The sequence below is a fragment of the Pleurodeles waltl genome, chromosome 4_2, assembly GCF_031143425.1.
Source record: "Pleurodeles waltl isolate 20211129_DDA chromosome 4_2, aPleWal1.hap1.20221129, whole genome shotgun sequence".
Lineage (NCBI taxonomy): Eukaryota > Metazoa > Chordata > Amphibia > Caudata > Salamandridae > Pleurodeles > Pleurodeles waltl.
In genome coordinates, this window is record NC_090443.1 from 1013780986 (window position 1) to 1013790300 (window position 9315).

Below are 9315 nucleotides of genomic sequence, written 5' to 3' on the forward strand. Positions count from 1 at the left end.
CAACCTTTCCAGGCTCGGTCTAGACCTTTCTTTGGATCTTTGGAAAATCTCTTTATAAATGTCACCATATTTGGGTCTAAATCAGGAGTATCTGCCACTTTGCCCAGTAACGGATGACGGGGGCACTCTGAGCGTAAAGTGTTTCGCACATCGCGGTCAAAACCTTTCTGATGTGATCTTGCACATAATGCACTACCTCTGCACATGGAATCCATTCGGTGGAGCAGGGAGGGATTATGGTCTCAGGGTCAAAGGAAAGAGTGCGAGAAGATGAACTACTCTCTTGTACATTATGAGATTTGTGTTTGCGTTTTCCGGTTGTTTTAGGTTCATCTTGATCTAGATCTGAACCAGAGGAATGAGAAGCAGAGAAAGGGAGCCCTTCGGTCAGGACGGACAAATCCAGACCTGTCTCAGGTACCTCCACACCAGGAAAGGACCCATAACCATAATCGTTTATCACTGACGCAGGCATGTGTGCCAAAATATCTGCAGAGGACGTGGGTCTCTTTGAGGCTCCTCGTGCAAAGCTCACTTCCGAAGGCTGGTCTTGCTGTGACCCAGAGTCAAGAAGAGAGTGCTAGGGCACCTTGTCCTTAGTAAGTAAACTTACAAGGGGACGCGTATAGGTCGATTAATCTTTTAGATTGCATAGGGTATCCTAGTCAAGTATAGTGAGTAAGATATATCCACAACAAGTATTCTAGTCAACATGCAATACCATAAACTAGTCTAATACAAAAACAACCATCACTGATATGAAAGTTAGTTTGTTTTATTCCCTATTAGTTACAATTCTAATCAATAACCTTTTATTTGACTCAAACCATGATTACCAAACCTTTATTAGCAACATGAACAATACATTTTCAAGATTGTATTAATATGCAACCAACGTTAAACAAAGCATAGCAATTCATGAGCGATTGAATAATTCAGCAATATAAGTCAGTCAGTCTAAGTCAAAGTCACCAATAGTCACCCCTGTCAGCCTACCCATCTCCAATTAGCATCAGCATGTGGGTCTCCATGCAAAAACAATTTTGTCAAAAATCATTAATTTGGAAAAAATCTAACTAAAAGAGAAAGACATTTTAAACAGCGCAGTTGGTACCTAGAAAGAAAAAGCATCCATTAGTCAGTCAAGTTATAGCTACCTATCCAAGATAGATCAGCAATGAGTCAGTCTTTGTCTCCAGGTCATCAGTCATCAGCAAGGCTCAGGCCCACAGGAAGCAAGCCCAAGTTTCAGCACTTCAGACAGCGTCTCCTGACGTCATCAACTTTCGCCTCTCCGTTCTGATTTTTCCACTCATGTCATGACTTTTTATTAGGGTCTCTCAGTCCATCCCACAATTTTCCAATTGGTCAACCTTATCAAGGGTTATGACTCTAACCTATAATTTTTGTTTACCACTTGTCAACGTTATTTTGAGAGTCAAGTTACATTAACATGATTGGTTCTACTGTCGATGAGAACATTGTCCGGTTCTTCAGGTAACAAAATTGATGCCCCCAGCTCTTAGTCAGTAGCTCCATTGTTCAAGTCCTGGGAAAGTACATTTAGCCTACTCTACACATAATTGTATCAATTTGTTCTGACCGTCTCCTGTCCGCTGGTGAGTTTGCAGATTTCTCTAGCAGAGCTCGTCGCTGAACTCGGTAAAGTTCAAGGTCCTTTTCTCCAGTTCCAGTCCTCTGCAGCTCATCGCGTCTCCACGTTTAAACAAGCACGGCCCATCGCCGACCAGGCCTCTAGCTAAGTTAAGAACATGAGGCATTACAAACATTGATTATATCGTCAATTATGGAATATTAATACAAAATTTAAACATTATTTAGTAGTGTTAACACAGATGGTGACCACTCCCCGTGGGCACATTTTGCACATTACACGTTATTTTCATTTATTAGTTTTCAATATCCTTTTTTCTCATTAGTATGTATACGCAAATTATTAGAATATTCTCATATTAGCATATCTGCTGCAACAGTCCCTCCTCTGATGACTAAATATGTTATCACACCTTTCCTTGTCACTTGTTACAAATTTCTTTCAGCTACATTGTGGTCTCTTCTATTTCAATTTTCCCTATAGATTCTTCTACTGGGCTGTTCTTTCCTCCTCTGTTTAATTTTAGCTCTTTTTAATTGAATCTTGTGCCATAATTTGCATGCCGCCCCATAATCATAATATAATAATGATCACAATCAGTATCCCTTGAACAATTTTCCCCAATATCCCACCCCAAATTTGACTAAACCAATTGCCTAATGTGACAAATCCATTTCCTACTTTTTCCCAAACCCTTGGTTCTTTCAACTCCTTCAAATCCTTACTTGCATTAGTTAAATTAGTAATGAATTATTTTACTTCTTTCTCATTTGCAGAGATATAAGAACAACAGTGCCTCTCCGTCTTTCGCCAATATGATGTCTAAAGCAAGCCTGTTTTGAAGCATCATAGCTCTATCTGCAGCTAATTCAGTGTTTAGTAAAAGTATAGCTCCTGTAAAGTTAGTTAACATATTATCTACTATAGTTGATAACTTTCGAATCTTGTTTGTGTATAATATAACTCATACTGAAGGAATTTCCGCTCTAAAAATATCCAGTACTATTGCAGAGGCTGTTTCTCTTTTATGTCTCATTCGTTGTAACTCAGTCATTTTCGGGATCTTTTTCAAATCATCTATTTGATAGATTTAAGGGAATACTATTCCCAAGTAACATGTTCCATACCATCCCTTATGGAGTCGGTATTAAGCATTGAGTCCACAAATATAATAGATCCCAGGAATCACAGGGTCAGCACCATTCAACATGAACGTCCACTTACTCTGAAATAAAAACACATGCCTACGTTCACTCGTTCCTATAAATAAAGTGTTGGTGCGTGATTTCAGCCTATATATACAAAGTTTCCCTACATGTAATGCATCTTAAGCTAGCTTCCCTTGTGTTTTAATAGCAGTGTAAGCATCATAGTTTTTGTAAGTCCTTTTCTCTAATTCTTTTTCTAATTTTTCTTTTAATGCTTTTCTCTTGTCATCAGTATGTCCAATAAAACTCTTTTCCATGGGAGCTAATAAGCAAGTCAAATTGTTACGATGTGCATAAGCCGTGCCAAATATTAGTGTAGGCTCGAAGAATCCTCTAACTAATACTATATCATGATCCTTAGCTATCTTACTCAAATATCTAATTATAGGAACAAAAGAAAACACTAGGTCATAATTTGAGTAAAAATACTGAATATACTCCTGGTTATAGAAGCGAGTTAGTAGCAAACTACAAGTTATACCGTAAGTCAGAGGTAGACTATGATAAGTAACTCCTTCTTCCACACAATCCTTTGCATCCATCGTTTCCACATACTCACTCAATAAACGATAAAAGACGTTAGAAGACAGCTCTCCCCTTGCATTAGTATAATCATGCAAATATTGCTCATCTAATTTAAACCTTTCTATAGCTGTTAGTGTAGTAGTTTCATAAACAGATGTAACTCTTGCTTCTTTTATCTCATGTATTGATATTCCCACAATCATTATTATAAACACTATTCCACACACAATCGCCATTCCTACACTCAAATATCTACAATACCTAATATGCCTCACGTTATTATCTAAACTAGCCATGATCTGTAAAGAATCAGAAAGCAGAGTTTCAACTCCTAATTAATATGCAACACAAAAATCAAAATCAAAAATATTGTTCTTTTCTTCACACTTCAACTTCTCACAACAAGACTCCTTCTTCCTTTGTCAAAATCGATAAGCAGCTGGTCATTTGCAGGGTTTAAGTGTCATATCAGGTTATCAATGTCTTTTCCGGTAAATCAGTAATCTCAATCTCATTTCTTTATTCAACAACACAGTCTATCATTTCCTTCCTTCAGGTTGCATCGAAATACTGGTTTGGAACTTCTCTATCAAAACAAAAGGACATAAACTTGTTCTGCCAATCACTTGTTGTGGCGTATGCCCACTCTGGTCCTGCGTATTTTTGACTTGCCACTCTCTTTCTTTTCAACCTCCTTTCCCCTGTCAGTTCTCCATTGCTCAGTTCATCTTTCTTTGTGGTGTCTCGTTCTTCCTCTATTGTTTCATTTATTACCAAGTCCTTTTTCTTGCTTATTTGAGATTCAGGCCAGTGATCTCCTTTTCTTACTCTTTCTGTCAACAGTCTCTTCAAGATCAGACTTTTCTCTTTCACTTTGTCTGATGTGCCTTCTCTTGATGGACCTGCAACGGGTTCAGGAGGAGTCAGGTAACTTTTGCTTTGACCTGCCTCAAGTCTTTCCCCCTCAGGCTCTGGCACTGGATCATCTTTTGTTTCAACACTTTTTGTTTTTGTGAGGATCTCTCCTGTGCATGGGTCTCTGGTTACTTCTTCTGCATTGGTTTCACATTCTGCCTCTGTATTTTCTACACCCTCGTCTCTCACTGGGTTGATTGATCCTTCTTCTGCCAGTTCTGGGTCCACTTCCGACTCAACTTGTTCTGGTTCTGGTTCAGGCAGAATTATTCGTTTTGCTACTGCTGGCGTCCTCAGCAACACCTCTTCATGATCCTGGGGACTCACCACTTTTTTTGTATGGCTTGCATGTATCCAATTAGGCAATCCTGCACACCTAACAGCTGTAGTAGTTGTCAACACCACTTGATATGGACCTCTCCAACGTGGTCCTACGCAGGTTTTCCGCACATGCTTTTTGATTACGACCCAGTCTCCGGCTCTCAGGTTGTGGCCTGGATCATGGATAAGTGGCAGAGTAACAGCTTGTACCTGCTGAGAGAAAGATCGAACCACATCAGCTAGACCCTTGCAGTAGTCCAACACCGTATCATCTGTAATATTGACAAGAGCATTGGCTGGTATTGCTGGCAGTCTCATTGCTCTTCCCATGAGAATCTCTTGTGGGGACAATCCTGTCTTCCTGTCAGGTACATTTCTCATTGACATCAACACTAAAGGCAATGCATCTGGCCATTTCAGATTTGTGGCAGCGCACATTTTTGCAATTCTTGATTTCAGGGTACCATTCATTTGTTCTACCAATCCCGATGCCTCTGGGAGATAGCTGCAATGTAGCTTCTGTTCAATGTTTAGTGCTGCACATAAGAGTTTAATCACTTTGTTATTGAAGTGCGTTCCCCTATCTAATTCTAAAAGATCGGAAATCCGAACCTTGGTATCAGTTCTCTAAGCAGTAATTTTGCAACTGTGAGACTATCATTTCTACGTGTGGGGTATGCTTCAATCCAATGACTAAACGCACACACAATCACCAACATATACTTCAGTCCGCCACATGTAGGCATTTCAATGAAATCCAGTTGCATTCTGCTCAATGGTCCTCCTGCTCTTCCAATGTAGCTCAAATTTACCACTGTCCCTTTTCCCACGTTTAATTGCTGACAGATCACACATCTATGTCACACTGCCTCAGCTGCTTGTCTAAATTTCGGATTGAACCAATCAACTTTGAACAATCTAATCATGGCATCTCATCCAATGTGTGCCTGCCCATGGTAATACCGAGCCATCTGAGACAACAGACAATTCGGTAACACCATCTGGCCCTCCTCAGATACCTAGATCTTATCTGGTCTTTGTACACATTTCAGCTTGATCCATATCTTTTTCTCTTCCTTGTCTGCATTTTCGTGCAATGTTTTCAATTCCTCTAGAGGGTCAATCACTTTTAAAGCAAAATTTGCACAACTGGGCTCTTCTTCTTGCATTAGTTCCCATTTATCTTTGAACGATATACAGTTCAGGGCGCAAAATCTTGCTACCTGATCCGCATATCCATTTCCTAAGGAAATGTAGTCTGGTGTTTTCTGATGTGCACTGCATTTTACTACAGCAATTTCTTCAGGCAACTGTATTGCGTACAATAACTCTTTTATCCTGTCACCATTTTGTACTGGAGTTCCACTGGAGGTCATAAACCCTCTTTGTGACCACAATTGACCAAAATCATGAACGATTACGAATCCATATTGGCTATCTGTGTATATTGTCACTCGCAGCCTGGTAGAGACATAACATGCTCTAGTAAGAGCCACCAATTCTGCCACTTGTGCTGAATATACACCAGGGAGCCAAGATGCTTCCAGGGTTAGTGTAACTGTGCACACAGCATATCCTGCTCTCAATGTGCCTGACCCATCTCTAAGGCATGAACCATCAACAAAAACAATTTGATCATGTTCTTCTAGTCGGTGTCTCTGATATCAGGTCTAGGCTTGGTGCAAAGGTCCGTAACCTCAAGACAATCATGCTCTATATTGTAGGAGGCTGGCCTGGCCTGGCTTGTAGTGGGTACCAGAGGTACTTACACCTTGTGCCAGGTCCAGTTATCCCTTACTAATGTAGAAGAGGTGTTTTTAGCAGCTTAGGCTGATAGAAGGTAGCTATGGCAAAAGCAGCTTAGGCTGAACTAGGAGACATGCAAAGCTCCTACTATAACACTTATATCATATGCACATTATCATAAGAAAACGCAATACACAGAGTTACTAAATATAAAGGTACTTTATTTTTCTGACAATATGCCACAAGTATCTCAGTTAGTACCCTCAGTAAGAAGGTAAGTAATATACACAAGTTATATGTACACAAACCAAAATGAGGTAAGTAAGAGCAAGAAAAGTAATGCAAACAGTGTAGAATTACAATAGGTTGTAATAGGCAAGTATAGGTATAGGGGCAATACAAACCATATACTCCAAAAGTGGAATGCGAACCACGAATGGACCCCAGACCTATGTGAGCTTGTAGAGGGTCGCTGGGACTGTAAGAAAACAGTGAGGGTTAGAAAAATACCCCACCCCAAGACCATGAAAAGTAGGAGTAAAGTGCACCTACTACTCCAGAAGAGCACAATAGACGTGATAGGGGGATTCTGCAGGAAGAACAAAAACGAGCAGTGCACTGACAACGGATTTCCAGACCTGAGGACCTGCAAGGCAAGGGGACCAAGTCCAATAGTTGCGACAATGTCCAGGGGGGGCAGGAGCCCAGGAAACCCTGGATGAAGGTGCAAGGAAGCTGCCTGCGGTTGGAAGAAGCTTTGAGTTCTGCAAGAAAGAAGAGGACTAGGGTCTTCTCCTTTGGAAAACGGATGTCCCACATCGCGATTAAACTCTCAGATGTGTTCCCATGCAGACAGACCGCAAACTAGCCTTGCTAGCTGCAAGGGTTGCGGTAGAGGTTGTTGCGTGCTGCTGAGGACCAGGAAGGACCAGGAGACAGATGGGGCACTCAGCAACTCAGAGAGCCCTCACAGAAGCATTCAACACCCACAGAAGTACCCCAACAGGCACTTAAAAGAAGAGTGAACCAGAGTCCACGCGAAGTTACAAAAGGGGTTCCCACGACGTCAGAGGACAACTCAGAAGGTTGTGCAGTGCAGGACGGAGTGCTGGGGACCCGGGCTAGGCTGTGCACGAAGGAAATCCTGGAAGAGTGCACAGGAGCCGGAGCAGCTGCAAATCACGCTGTACACAGCTTTGCAGTCTAGCATGAGAAGGCAAGGACTTACCTCCACCAAACCTGGACTGAAGAGTCACTGGACTATGGGAGTCACTTGGACAGAGTTGCTGTGTTCCAGGGACCACGCTCGTCGGGATGAGAGGGGACCCAGAGGACGAGTGATGCAGTCTTTTGGTGCCTGCGTTAGCAGGGGGAAGATTCCGTCGACCCACAGGGGATTTCTTCTGAGCTTCTGGTGCAGGGTGAAGGCAGGCTACCCCCAGAGCATGAACCACCTGGAAACAGTTGAGAAAGCCGGCAGGATTAGGCGCTACAATGTTGCTGGTAGTCGTCTTGCTACTTTGTTGCGGTTTTGCAGGCGTCCTGGAGCAGTCACGGTCGATCCTTGGTAGAAGGTGAAGCGGGAGATGCAGAGGAACTCTGGGGAGCTCTTGCATTCGTTATCTGAAGAATTCCCCAAAGCAGAGACCCTAAATAGCCAGAAAAGGAGGTTTGGCTACCAAGTTAGGAGGATTGGCTACCAAGAGAGGTAAGAGCCTATCAGAAGGAGCCTCTGACGTCACCTGCTGGCACTGGCCACTCAGAGCAGTCCAGTGTGCCCCCAACACCTCTGTTTCCAAGATGGCAGAGGTCTGGGACACAATGGAGGAGCTCTGGGCACCTCCCCTGGGAGGTACTGGTCAGGGGAGTGGTCACTCCCCTTTCCTTTGTCCAGTTTTGCGCCAGAGCAGGGATGGGGGATCCCTGAACCGGTGTAGACTGGCCTATGCAGAGATGGGCACCATCTGTGCCCATCAAAGCATTTCCAGAGGCTGGGGGAGGCTACTCCTCCCCAGCCCTTAACACCTATTTCCAAAGGGAGAGGGTGTAACACCCTCTCTCAGAGGAAATCCTTTGTTCTGCCTTCCTGGGCCAGGGCTGCCTGGACCCCAGGAGGGCAGAAACCTGTCTGAGGGGTTGGCAGCAGCAGCAGCTGCAGTGGAGACCCCGGAAAGGCAGTTTGGCAGTACCCGGGTTCTGTGCTAGAGACCCGGGGGATCATGGAATTGTCCCTCCAATACCAGAATGGTATTGGGGTGACAATTCCATGATCTTAGACATGTTACATGACAATGTTCGGAGTTACCATTGTGACGCTATACATAGGTAGTGACCTATGTATAGTGCACGTCTGTAATGGTGTCCCCGCACTCACAAAGTCCAGGGGATTTGCCCTGAACGATGTGGGGGCACCTTGGCTAGTGCCAGGGTGCCCACACACTAAGTAACGTTGCACCCAATCTTCACCAAGTGAAGGTTAGACATATAGGTGACTTATAAGTTACTTATGTGCAGTGGTAAATGGCTGTGAAATAACGTGGACGTTATTTCACGCGGGCTGCAGTGACAGGCCTGTGTAAGAATTGTCAGAGCTCCCTATGGGTGGCAAAAGGAATGCTGCAGCCCATAGGGATCTCCTGGAACCCCAATACCCTGGGTACCTCAGTACCATATACAAGGGAATTATATGTGTGTACCAGTATGCCAATGTGAATTGGTAAATTTTGTCACTAGCCTGCAGTGACAAATTTGGAAAGCAGAGAGAGCATAACCACTGAGGTTCTGGTTAGCAGAGCCTCAGTGAGACAGTTAGTCACCACACAGGGAACACATACAGGCCACAAACTTATGAGCACTGGGGTCCTGGCTAGCAGGATCCCAGTGACACATAACAAACACACTTACAACATAGGGTTTTCACTATGAGCACTGGGCCCTGGCTAGCAGGATCCCAGTGAGACAGTGAAAACACCCTGACATATACTC